We start from the raw sequence: 13,642 nt of genomic DNA on the forward strand, positions 1-13,642 counted from the left end.
ATACAAGCAGAAGCAGAGAGAGCTGACAGCATCCAGGACTAACCAATAGACGTTCTGCAACTGAAAGGGGGATTTTCGGTTTGGCTATTTTAGGTTATAAGCTTTCAAAATAGGACATTTATCAGAACTCAAATTCCAAGTGTGGTGATGTCCAGAGTACATACACATCTTGCTAGAGGCATCCCAATCATTCTTGAAAGCTCCTGTGCTTTCCAGAAGCAAAGTGGTACTTCCTATGCTCACAAGCCCACTCCCACAGAAGTATTTTGAGTCTGCAGATGATTCAGTTCCTGGTTTAGCAGGTTACTCCATCTGCTAGTTTATAGCCAGCTGAAAAGCATCAAATTTTTTAAAAATTTCAATACCAAATCAACCTTTTTCAGGAATCTGCTGTTTCATTGCAGTTTCTGACAAAAGGGCTGCTAGAGATTCCTGGCTGCAAATCAAGGCCAGTAGCTTCCAGTAGAATATCAGAGAATGAGATGTAAACATCACCCTTCCACCTTTGAGGCGAATGTCCTGTGAAACAGTGAATTCTCTGTTCATTCAACGAGCATCCCCTCATTCAGGTAGGAATTCATATTAAACTACTAAAATTGAGGTTCTCAGAAATTTCAGTACATGGCACACAGATTTGAATGAGAATGAAACACCTGGATAGTGACTAGACACCCATATTTTGAAAATCTGAACATGATTTATTTCCTTAATACATATAATTTCCTGACTGTATCTATTTAACATTCATGGTAGTTTAAAAAAACTTTTAGGTAAACAGATGTCATCACTGTCTTTTCAAGGGTTTCTTTTGTTTGTAAAAAGCTGAAAATTCCCTGTTTTTCAAACTTCTGGTGTATGCACAAGTCTCCTCTCTTTACAGGTATGTTAATACAGTCAGCTCATTCTCTGCTTTAGTGAGTGAAATATCCTGGGGATATTTATCAGAATATTCAAACTGAGTTGTACGCAGGTATAGTAACTCTGGAGGAAAAAAAAAAAAACCAAAAACAAAAAGAAAACTTCCTTAGCTCTGTAGTCACATCAAGGGTCTAAAATGTTAATCCTGGCATGCAACAAGAGAATTACTTTTATCACACTTTTGAAATAATAATGATTTTTCTCACACAGTTAATTTCCACAGCAATCTATTAAATTAATGATGCTGCAGTTTATGTATAAGGTATATAATTAAAATTTGGAACTACATGCTAATCAAATAACATGCAGAAGTAGCCTCTATATATTGTATGCACCACTCTTGTTGGCAAGAAAGAAAAAAAGATTAGTCTACTGTGGCCTTCATACTCTATCAGGAAAAAGTGGGTAGATTTCATAGTCTTCATACCCTAATATTTGTATGACAATTAGGACCACATTTACAACAGGAACATATGATGGCATTTTGGAAAAGAAGTCTTATGATAATAATATAAAATCATTGGGAAACAAAACAATTACACACTATATCCTGGAAGCACTATTCTGTGGAATGAATATGAAAGATTGTGAACTGTGGAAATTGTGATTTTCTCCCTTAATCCAATGAGATAAGAGTGGTGGACTAAATTTTTGAAGGTTTTGAAGGCATATTAGGAAGCCATAATTCATCCTCTTATATTTTTATGAAATACTCTGCTATTTTCAATGATTTTATTGAAATCAGATGTTGCTGAATTTTCTGTTTGTTTTAAAATATGTGGACATAATATGTCTTACCCAAAAGGTTAAGGCTTGCAAGATTTCTAATGCCTGTGACTTCAAAGTGCCTGAGGAGAGGCTTATTTACTATGTTTGTAAAGGCTTAAAATAAATTAATAATAATAATAGCAGTAAAGGTAATGGTATGTCTGAAAATGCCTGACATTCTACTAAGGAGCTGGAATGAAAGTTACTCTGTCCAAACCATGTGCCAAACAAGAATCCAATTGCCCGTCATGACTGAAGATGTGCTGCTCATTGTAGCAGACCTCAGAATGGTGTTGCATTGCCTTTTTATCACTGTCCTTATTGATGATGGTTTTTGTGCTTGTGGTGGGTTGACCCTGGCTGGATGCCAGGTGCCCACCAAAGCCGCTCTATCACTCCCCCTCCTCAGCTGGACAGGGGAGAGAAAATAAAATGAAAGGCTCGTGGGTTGAGATAAGGACAGGGAGATCACTCACCAATTACCATCACGGGCAAAATAGACTCGACTTGGGGAAAAATTAGTTTAATTTATTACTAGTCAAATCAGAGCAGGATAATGAGAAATAAAACCAAAGCTTAAAACACCTTCCCCCCACCCCTCCCTTCTTCCCAGGCTTAACTTTACTCCCGATTTTCTCTACCTCCTCCCTCCCTAAGCAGCGCAGGGGAACGGGGAATGGGGGTTTGGGTCAGTTCATCACACGTTGTTTCTGCCGCTCCTTCCTCCTCAGGGGGAGGACTCCTCACACTCTTCCCCTGCTCCAGCGTGGGGTCCCTCCCATGGGAGAGACAGTCCTCCACAAACTTCTCCAGCGTGAGTCCTTCCCATGGGCTACAGTTCTTCATGAACTGCTCCAGCATGGATCCCATCTACGGGGTGCAGTCCTTCAGGGACAGACTGCTCCAGCGTGGGTCCCCCACGGGGTCACAAGTCCTGCCAGCAAACCTGCTTCAGCGTGGGCTCCTCTCTCCACGGGGCCACAGGTCCTGCCAGGAGCCTGCTCCAGCGCAGGCTTCCCATGGGGTCACAGCTTCCTTCGGGCACCCACCTGCCCCGGCGTGGGGTCCTCCATGGACTGCAGATGGGTATCTGCTCCACCGTGGACCTCCATGGGCTGCAGGGGGACAGCCTGCCTCACCATGGTCTTCACCACGGGCTGCAGGGGAATCTCTGCTCCGGTGCCTGGAGCACCTCCTCCCCCTCCTTCTTCACTGACCTTGGTGTCTGCAGAGTTGTTTCTCTCACATCTTCTCACTCCTCTCTCTCTGGCTGCAACTGCAACTCCCCTGTAACTTCTTTTGCCTTTCTTAAATATGTTATCCCAGAGGCGCTACCACTGTTGCTGATGGGCTTGGCCTTGGCCAGCGGCGGGTCCATCTTGGAACCCGCTGGCATTAACTTTATCGGACATAGGGGAAGCTTCTAGCAGCTTCTCACAGAAGCCACCCCTATAGCCCCCCCCACTACCAAAACCTTGCTACGCAAACCCAATACAGTGCTACATCATTCTTTGAATCCCTTCCGAAGAAATTGGTAAGTGGGTCTAGTCCATTAGCTCAGATTTACTCCCACTTCTCTTTCTTAATTCATTTTTTCATGTGTCAAATGCAGTCACAAGCAGATTTTATTCTGGTCAGTCTACTGTAACTCCTTTTAAAATTCTGCACTGTTACGGAGTAGTTGAAGCTCTACATTCTTACCCATTTCTACTTTGTCATGAGTTATTTACTCTTTCCTCATAACATTTCCGTTCTGCAACCCCTGGCCCCAGTTCCATGTAGATATTTTCAGTAATGTCAGATAATCCCTTTGCTTCTTCTTGTGGATGTTTCCATTAACCAACAGATTGCTGACTGGAAACTTATACCGGCCAATACCATGCTAACTTGCATGGTGGTGGTCTGCTCTCCACACAGCTTTGGAAACAGAGCATGCACCCCTCTGTGCATGTATCTACTGCTCTACCAGTGTGAGTGTGGTCTTTTATGAACCCATCCCTTTTTGTTGACAGCTGATCTTCAGACCCAGCAGGAGGTCCAGCAAGATTGTCTGAAATAAAACCTCAATTTGCTGTAGCAAATATTTTCCATTACTTGTAGGAAACTGACCTGTTTCTCAAAGTCAGGCAAGTTAAGTACAGCATACAAATGATGTAAGCAATTACAGCATATATAGTGTTTTTCTTCACTACAATGTAATTACAATTTATTGTATAAATTTATCTTGTTTAGGTCTTGAATTATCCAAATTATTTGCCCATTTCTGTTACATTTTCCCACAAAATTCACTCTAACTGCTCGTGGTACAGTACTATGAACTGCACAAACGTACCTACTTTAGTAGCTTTCTCCAATAAGGAGGTCAATAGAAATAGCACATGCTGACCCATAATTGAATGCAAGAGATTTACTGAAACTGATTAAGCTTTCAGAGTCACGCACAGGCAGCTATACTCATACATCTCAACCATGCTGTAAGTGCACATCTTCCCTAATACTGACTTGCAGATTTAGCAGTCATGTCCTAGGTCAAAGAATATACTCATGATAGAGCAACCTGAAAGTGCCTGGCTGAATAATAAAAATTACAATTAATAAAATACTTTGCACAAGGGATGGCTGATGGCATTGCCAATCTTTCAAAATATGTTGTGGCTGATAATGGTTGCTTAGGTCTGCAAATCTTCTCTTCTTCATCATTTAAATTAATACTTTAACTTAATTTAAAATGCAAAGTCAAACTCAAAGCATGGGGCCAGATCCCAGGCTGTTGCAAACTATTATACATTGGTTGACTTTACCACTTAGTAGGAAGCTCAACTACTACATTAGACTTTCAGCTTTCATATGAAGTAAACACAAATGAACAAGAAAAGAAATTTTGAGTTTCTTTTTTGGGGTGGATGTTTTTTTTGGCCTGGGGAAAGCATGAAACATAGACTTTAAATAACTGTAAATCAGACAACATTTAAAATGTTCCAGTTCTCACTGGGGAAAAAAATCTATGCTGCTTTCTACCTTGAAAAGTCACATTTGAAATAATTAGAAACCATGACTACCTTTATCCTGATTCAGGTACACTGTGAACAATAGTTACCCTTTAGTACCATTTAGGCAGTTAGGGTAGAATGGGATTTGTATAAATTGTGGCAACCTGTAATGGCCAAAGTGTTTCAGATACCGAGGTCCTATTATAATTTGTACTTCCTGTTCCTTTATGTTTTTTTTAATGGATCTGTGATACTTATCTTTAGATATCTAAGATTCTGATGTCTACATAGGAAGTAGGCTTTTTACAGTTCCTTTACTTGTTAATGGAAGAAAATAGGCATTATTCATGACACTATTTATCTGACCTTTTCTTAATGTCTATTTCAGGGTAAGATGAGTCATTCCTGAAACTTTATTGACTGAATCTTCGCTGATTGTAGTGGAACCCTGAGGCAAGAAGGTTAGACGCAGATATCCGAATTTAAGTGAACATAATCCACCCATAATAATCTCCCACAGTTTGTCACATACGTCATCTATATGCTCCTTTCTTGCCGTATATGTGTAGGAGGGTGGATTCAGAAAGCAGTTGCACTCCGAGTCTCTTCCCCACTCTTTCTGTTCACACACTTGAACAGTCACAAACTTTTCTTTAGTTCATTCTTTACCTTTATTTCCCCTCTGTAGTATCCAATAGGGAAGCCTTAAAGACAACTTTTTAGTTTAAAAGGTAAAAAAAAATTAGTCACATTATGCTTCACTTCCATTAGACTATGTCTTAATCAATAGAAGGCCAAAGGCTTATAAATAATCTAAATATAAATATTTTTGCATTCATACAATATACTATAAATGTTCTGTTAATGTAAATATTAAGAACAATTCCTCTATCTCTACACTTCAAGCAAACATTCTAGAGGAATAAGCGTTCTTTCTTCAACAGACCTAAACTATGTCTTATTTCACAACATGTCTCATAAGAAAGCAATTATGCAAAGAGGATACGTGGTATTCAGAGCCATTTTTATAATTGTTTATATAAAAGTTTTCTATGCTTTGGAATTTTCTATAGACTTGCAGTTTGTCTTTGAATTTATGTCTGACCAAATGGGCACAGTAAATTAAATTCTTCTAAAAATGCATGAATCTGAATAATTTGCTTTGTTGACAGCATAAACAAAATTGCCTCCAGGTCTGAATAATCTGATAGATTAGTAGTTTATTAAGTATTCTTTATTTCTAATGTATACAACTATATTTCTGAGTTGTGGTGTATCTTCTAATTTCATACATATCTTATCACAAAGAGAAAGTTTGCATAGATAAGCAAATATTACTGTTAATGAAATGAGACTAAGCATCAGAAGAGATAGAAACTAATAGATAAACAGGTTGTTTTTAAATTGGCTTTTGCTCCTGCTAGCAAAAATATTAAAAATAAATTACACTGCATCTAAAAGGTTTACCTGAAGTAGATACACTTAGATCTAAAATATATTTGTGGGTATGGTAAGTGTGTATATACGCTGTGTTATATAGTATAGCATAACACATGTATTTTATTACATTAATTTAGTCAAATGTACATTATGTTGACATTGATATTTAGTAGTCACATATGTTTGCCTTCTTCATGTTGAGAACTCATTGTACTCTCACAGAACTTTATGGTACTCCTGTTAGCATTGTATTGTGCATATAATATGAGAGATTATTTCATTTATGAACTTACAAATGTCAAGTGCCTGCTTTTTGCCTAACTTATTACTGACAGAACCAGCCCTTACATTAGAAAAGAGAATTAAGGAACCCTCCAACCCTTCTTTCATTGAGATCTTAATGTACCAACACATTTTACTGAGTTACTCACACTCCACGCAAATAGAGTTATTCAGCTTGTGCCCTAGCTGCAGGGCGACAAAAGAAGGTTTTGCTACCAAGCTCTGCTTTGCTGAATGTGTCAGAATGAGTTGTCAGTCACTGCAGATGTTCTGAGATCTTCCAGCACCTTCATGCCTAGTGTCACAGTCAATGAACCGTCAAGGTTAACATGTAAATTGTCATTGCTGGGTTCCAAATTAACAGGCACATATGGCATTTCACATTGCTCAGCACAATAGTTACAGACTTAGGAACGTTCAAATACCAGTAGCAGCATTGTTACTGGCTGCTTATAGGTTCAGAACTTTTGTTTCAAACAATATCTATAAGTGGCTCTTTTTAAAAAAAAAAAAAAGGAAGCATAAGATTCTGAAGCTCTGGTCTCAGCTTCAAAGAGGTTTTGTTTTGTATCAGTTGTGCCAGAACCCTGCATAAAAAGGCTTTTATTATTATCCAGAATAACATCATCCACAGATTTTTCTCTAGTAAGTAGCATATAACCCTTTCAGTGATAGCTTATTTTTTATTCTGATCTGTACTTTTTACACTTTTACTCTTCTGATTCTCTCCCCCATCCCACCGCGGGGGAGTGAGCGAGAGGCTGTGTGATGCTTAGTTGCCAGCTAGGGTTAAACCACAACACTCTAATAACCCTTTCAGTGATAGCTTATTTTTTATTCTGACCTGTACCTACAATTGCCAATTAAAGACATTTTACCATGACCCAGAACTTGAAATACATGTAGGTAGTTTTGATTCAAATAGATATCATATAGAAATCTTTGAGTCAAGTATGCTTTGATTTTTATAGAAATTAGGAGCAGGACTTTTGAGGATCTGATTTCACATTATTTGGTAATTTAATCCTATTACTCATGCAACAATACAAGGCAAAACAATACTGGGAAAAAGGAAAGTAAATGTTCGATGCTTAAAGCACTTACTGGTCTAAATTCTGGTTTATAGGGAGAGCTTCATAATTGCTATCTATCTTTAGTCTAATCTCTTGATCTCCTTGTACAGACAGTCATTCTAGGTTGTGATTCAGAGCAACTTACATTTCAGTTCTGAATCACGTCTTAGAGGAATCTATCTGACTAGAAATAGGCTACAGAGTGATTACTTACTACAGAGCATTGACTTTAGAGTCATTGGAGACTAAAGGTACTCTTGTGAATATTTTCCAACTGTTCATTTCTTGCCAACATTTGAAAATAAACAATGATCTTTAGTCACTAAGACAAGTCAAAAAACTTGTTTAAATATGTGAAACGCAGTGTGTTTTCACACTGCTGATTTGTCCAATGTTAGATTTTACTACTTTTACTTGTAATGAATAAATTCATACATCTTAAGTAGCCTCACTAAAATGAAGGAACAGTATTAGAGTAGTAGAATCTGTCCTTGTCCAAAAAGCAATTTCTAAAACTTGAGGAGCTGCATCGCTTTTCACAGAAAACTTAGGGCAAGGAAACACATTCTAATTAGGATTAGTTCTGGTTTCATAACAAAATATATGAATCCTTTGCCCTTCCCCTCCCTGCAGTCAGATCATTTACAGAAAACAAACTCTCTTTGTTCCTTAGGAATTTATCTATGCCTTATTCTCCATCTGATGTTAGAATCCTCTATTTGAAAAATCATAATAATGTTCCCAGTAGTTAATTGTGGTGTCACAAATACAGGATTATGATTTTCAAGTGGGAGATAAATAGGAGCAGATCAGCTCCAAAGGAACAAAGATCCTGCATTCTTGTAAATGTTCTTAGAGACAAAGTAAAACTGCAACAAGTGAAAAGTTTCAAAAATACATAGGTCAGTAAGTTTGTCAAAGCATTTCATGAAACTTCAATATATCTTATCAAAAAAAGGAGCAGAGATATTTTAAGAATGGGGAACTATACTTTGGGACCTTATATTCCTGTAGAATGGATTACAAAGAACGGTATTTTGCAAGAATTCTGAAAGACTAAACAAAATATTTTCCTACAGATGGAAGACACTGTCTTTTGAATGCCCTTTGGAGTACAGGCATCTCTTTTTACTGGACTAAATTAGCTTGCAGCCCAGTGTGGGAGTATTCTTATGTATGCTCACTATGTAGTGAATAAGAGCCAAGAATAGGCACTATTTTATTAAGCCATATACAAACATGGGACTTCTCAGGACTCCTTCATACCTGTGCTGTGAATACAGAGACAAGGAAAGGAAATTAATCTCTGAACTGGCATCTGAATGGATTGAAGTTTGATACACTTGCTCTGAGCAAACTAATACCATATCAGTATATATTTACATGAGTGTAGCTCTATCAACACAGCTGCACCTGTTCAATCATGCGGTGTTGTCTTTCTGTGGAGTTGCTTTGACCTGCACTGCAGTTTTACTAGCTTAGACCACATTTTTCCGAGGTGGTGGTGAAGTATTTTTCACCATACTTAATTTTTCAATGTAAATATAATTTCAGAGATAATTTCAGAGATCGAAACAGACAATCGAGGTAAAGGAAGAGTAGGAGAACATTTCACATGAGACAGAAAGCTATTTCCTGTGCCGAGGTGAAAGAACTGAAGGTTTTCTTCCTCCTGTCACACACCACATTTGTTCATACTTACCTGTTTTCAAATGGAATGGGAGGTGACAGAAATTTGCTTTTCCAGATTTTGAACATTTTTAATGGCAAGTTTTTTTTCAAGTTTATTTAGAAGAGATGGTACAGTATTCCTGACGTCTTCACTGAAAAGTTATAAGATAATGATAGATAGCTTTCCTAATAAGGAAGAAATTTACTTCTTTGCACCTTTTTTCCCAGTCTAATAAGCTGCATAATATCAAAATCAAGCAGTACTTTCAACCATTAATTCTTATTGAACATGATTAATTATTCCTGCTCTGCCTTCCTTACAGATGGAGGCAGAACAAGTTCAGGGAGGGACTAAAGGAAGAGAAAGAAATTGAAAGTAGATTAATTTTTTTTCAGCACCATTCCAGATTATACTTTTTTCCATCAGGTTGGCTGATGATAACATGGAGAAAGCTGCTTTAGATATGGAAATTAATTTCATTATGGCTATAAAACATAGGTGAGATGAAGTGCTAGACAGTGGACTTCCAAGTTATTCTATCACTTATTCAGACAATTGTCTCTGTTAAATTTTACGCAGCTATTTGTGTAAAGTGGTAGAAGCTAAACCTCCGCTCCTTGGTCTCACTTTACTGTTTATAATGGTGCATTTTCTCTAGCAAAACCCTTTGAAGTTTCAGAGTTGTCTAGATAATGCATATATAAATATAATAACTTAAACAAAGAGTAGGGGAAGGAACAACGTATATATGAGTAAATCCTCATCTTCTGTTGCCCATGTTCTTCATTAGAACTTGAAATGCTCAAGTCAATGAAACAGTCATGTTTATTATTGTAAATAATAGATTTGACCTCTTTCTGTTCTCTTGAACACAGAAAATGAATGTCACTGAGGATCAAAGTACCCATATCTTCCAATTCCCAATTTTTAGTAAGTCCCAATTTTTGTTGTTGGTAAAAAAACTTAGTTGTTATATTATTGAAAATAAATACCTAGTCTCTCTCATGACTAAATAAATAAAAATAAAATCTGCCTTCAAACTTTTCTCTTCCTTAGAATCTCTCTCCTCGAATTAAAGTTGCCAACAATATGAGTGTGACATAGCATTCTCACAGATGGACATGTGAATGATAGTCTCCAAGAAAACTTCAGGCTGAATAAAAAGTGAACTTCATAAATTGTCTCCATAGTTTCTAATTGACTTTGTTAGAGTAGGGATCCTTCCTCAAACGAAAGTCATTTATGATGGTATTAGTTACAGCCAGATGCCAAGTTGCTTTCATTAAATCCTTTCTGTAATAAGGTATTGCATGGGTGATATAGGTAGTGTTGCCCCAAAATTTTTTTCTGTGCAGCACATTATGTAATTTTAAGGTGTTTATTATAAGCTATGTTTCATGTTTCCATGGCTTCTGGATATCTAAAAACCAAGGTTAATTAACTGCTTTCTTTTGTGTACCTCTGTACTGTAGATGAATAATACTCAATGTCTACAGAATGACTACTGAAGAAAGACTCGTATATTGGAAGTCTAATATTGTTTTCAGTAAATAGTGGGAAAAAAGTAAGTATATTAGATTACAAATTACGTTATTTTTTTTAAAGAGCACAGTTTTAATAGAGATTTCATATTTCTTTGTGAAAGTCTTAAGCTTAGGATGTATGTCAATAACAAATTGAGTAATTCATCACCACAGCAGTCTCACTCATTTTGTCTTAAGATTGGCAATAAATGTAAGTCTAAGCACATTCACACTAATAAAAACAAAAACAGATTTCATTTTTTAAAAAATCAGTGTGTTGACCTTGATTCAATAAATGGAAGTTTAATTTCTAGGGTTTTTTTCTTTTTTTTTTTTTTTTTTAACATAGTAACCTCTAGGCATGAGTCATATTGCTGATTTTATGAGCAGATTTTCAGCACTTTTGACAAATCCTAGCAGATGTCTGTCTAGAACATCAGGTCATCCTAAGCCATCCATTTCATCATCTCTTCAGATATTCCTATAGTTAAAAAGATTTTCATAATGTGGAAGTTAAATTTTCCTTTTCGGGACCAATTATTTCAGAAAGTCCAATACTTCTTTTTGTATCCTAAGTAGATACTTAGCATTAATTTGCTTATATGTGGATGTCTTGTGCCCTTTGAGATGTCCTCTGTCATCCAACTAGTCCTGAGATGTGCTAAAGGACACAGGGGACACTCATACCACTCATACTCTTTCAGTGTGGCAGCTGGAGACTAACCAGGATTCCCAAGGAAATCACAAACAGGACTAGATGCTCATGTGTGGGTAACTGAACTGAGCCTGGAAGACAGCTTACTCCCCTCTTCCTGTAGCTAATTACAAGTGTTAAAGGTGAGAGGCAGCTGCGAGTTCAGACTTCTAAATGTTGGTGCCTGTATATGGGTGTCCACAAGTGAGCTGAGTCTCTAAGCTTACTTAGAGCCCAGTCAATGTGTGTATTGAAAATGATTTTGAGTACTCTGAAATAAAGTACCTGGGTAAATAGAATGAAATGTATACACCAACAGCAGTGTTCAACACAGCAGTGTTGAATTGGCTTGCAGAGATACTTATGTTTTTAAATCGTAAAGGCAAGCAAGTGTGATACAAAAACCAACAGCACACTGGTGCCCTGGTGCAACACCTAGAGGCTAGCTGGGACACCCTATGGAATTTCAGATGGCACTAGACACCTGAACTCTGGAAACTAAATATTTTTGTAGTGTATGATCAGCTGAATGCCTCTCTAGACTCCAGTGACTGCAGTGAGTAGCTCTCCGTTGACAATAATTATAACATGAGCCTGGAGAACCTACCTGCCACATAGCTGTCTTCATTTGGTTACCTAAACTTAAATGGTTTAATCTTTTAATCAATTTTCCTTATCCCTCCAGTGGCTCTGATCATAAGTTTCTTCAGTTTTCTTTTCTATAAGCTAAATAAAATAGTTCCCACAATCACAGGTTAATACCTCCATCTTCTTTACTTCCAGTTTCTAAAAAAACAGGGAAGAGTTGAATCTAGAATTAGAAATTTGGAACTTTTATTTATTTAGTTATTTGGATCATCAGGGCGGCAAATTCCCCAGTTCAGAAAGAATCACTATAGTGAAGTCAACTGACTCTTGTTCCTCTGCTTCTGTCAGCAGAATTTGCTACCAGCAGTGTTCAAACAGCACACAACCTGTAAAACCTGAAAAAAGGAGAGTGAAGTAAGAAAATATATTCCAGTAAAGTGAAAGGGAACTAAAAACGTTAATAGTTTGTGGACAGTGTGAATTTTACATGATAGATAGCTGCACTGTGAATTTCATGTAGAAAGGATCTATTTACAGACTTTTTAATGATAGGTCCACCAATGAATTTTCAGCATTTATATTGAGTTTTCCCTAGTATCCCATGATTTAATCACCATTTCATTTGGTTATCTATGTTTGAACAGTTATATTCCAAGTGGTGTTAGAGCATTTGAAGAAATACCTGCCATGTATAATAATTGTTCTGAAAAAATCAAAGATAATTGTTTACCTTCTCACACAGACCTGTAAAGATAATACTCTAGTGACCTCTAATAAAGTAACTCTATCTATTAAAGCTAAATACTATTAGAGTTTGGTGAGGTTTTTTGTGTGGTTTGGTTTTTTTGTTATTGGTTGTGGGTTTTGGGTTTCTTGGCAGATTATCACTTACTCAGCTTTTCATACTTGCCCAGTTTAAGGAAATTCTGCCTCACCAGTATGTCATAATTATTTTAAAATATAAATTACATCTTAGAAAGGAAAAGCTTTATCACAAAAGGTGGATCTTGTAGTTTGTTAAAAAGCAATCAGATACTGGGTTACGGTGGTGCATATCTTTGCAGCTGTGAAGAAGGACTAAGAGGAAGGATCTCTTTGTTTCTTATTGCAGGGTCCTGCTGCTACTGACTGGAGCTTCCTGTGTCTGTGAAGTAGTAGTCAAAAAAAAGACCCACAGGGAGTTAATACCGTTCTGAGCTCTGCTAATTCCTGGCAAGATTCCTACATTAAAATCCAGTCTGGTCTGCAGAGAAAGGTGCCGCAGGATGCAGTTGTCTCCCCAGCCACTCTGCTCACAGAACATCTGGCATACGGCCAGAGGTACTCTGCCTAGGTCAGGAAAGTCACATGAGTTTACAGGTGAATGTAGCATGAGGTCCATTTTCCCTCAGGCCACCAAAAAAAAAAAAGGGGGGGGGGGGGGCCCAAAAAAAGGCAAAAAAAAAAAGTGCATATTCTGTGTAAATGGACATGTTTACTTTGACTACAGTGAATTTAGAATTTGGGACTGGTTTTGCCTTGTACTAGCTTGTCTGAGTTGCATCTCAGTTCAGTTAGACCTTCAGACCAAATTGCAATGCTGTTTTTCTGAGATAAAAGGCCGGTGCTGTCATCTTTTCATGGAGTTAATGACACTGTCCATTTCTGTTTTCCTTTAAAAGAACTGTTTTCCATTACCATGCAAAAATATGAAC

Source organism: Gymnogyps californianus, chromosome 1 (assembly GCF_018139145.2).
Source record: "Gymnogyps californianus isolate 813 chromosome 1, ASM1813914v2, whole genome shotgun sequence".
Taxonomy (NCBI): Eukaryota; Metazoa; Chordata; class Aves; order Accipitriformes; family Cathartidae; genus Gymnogyps; species Gymnogyps californianus.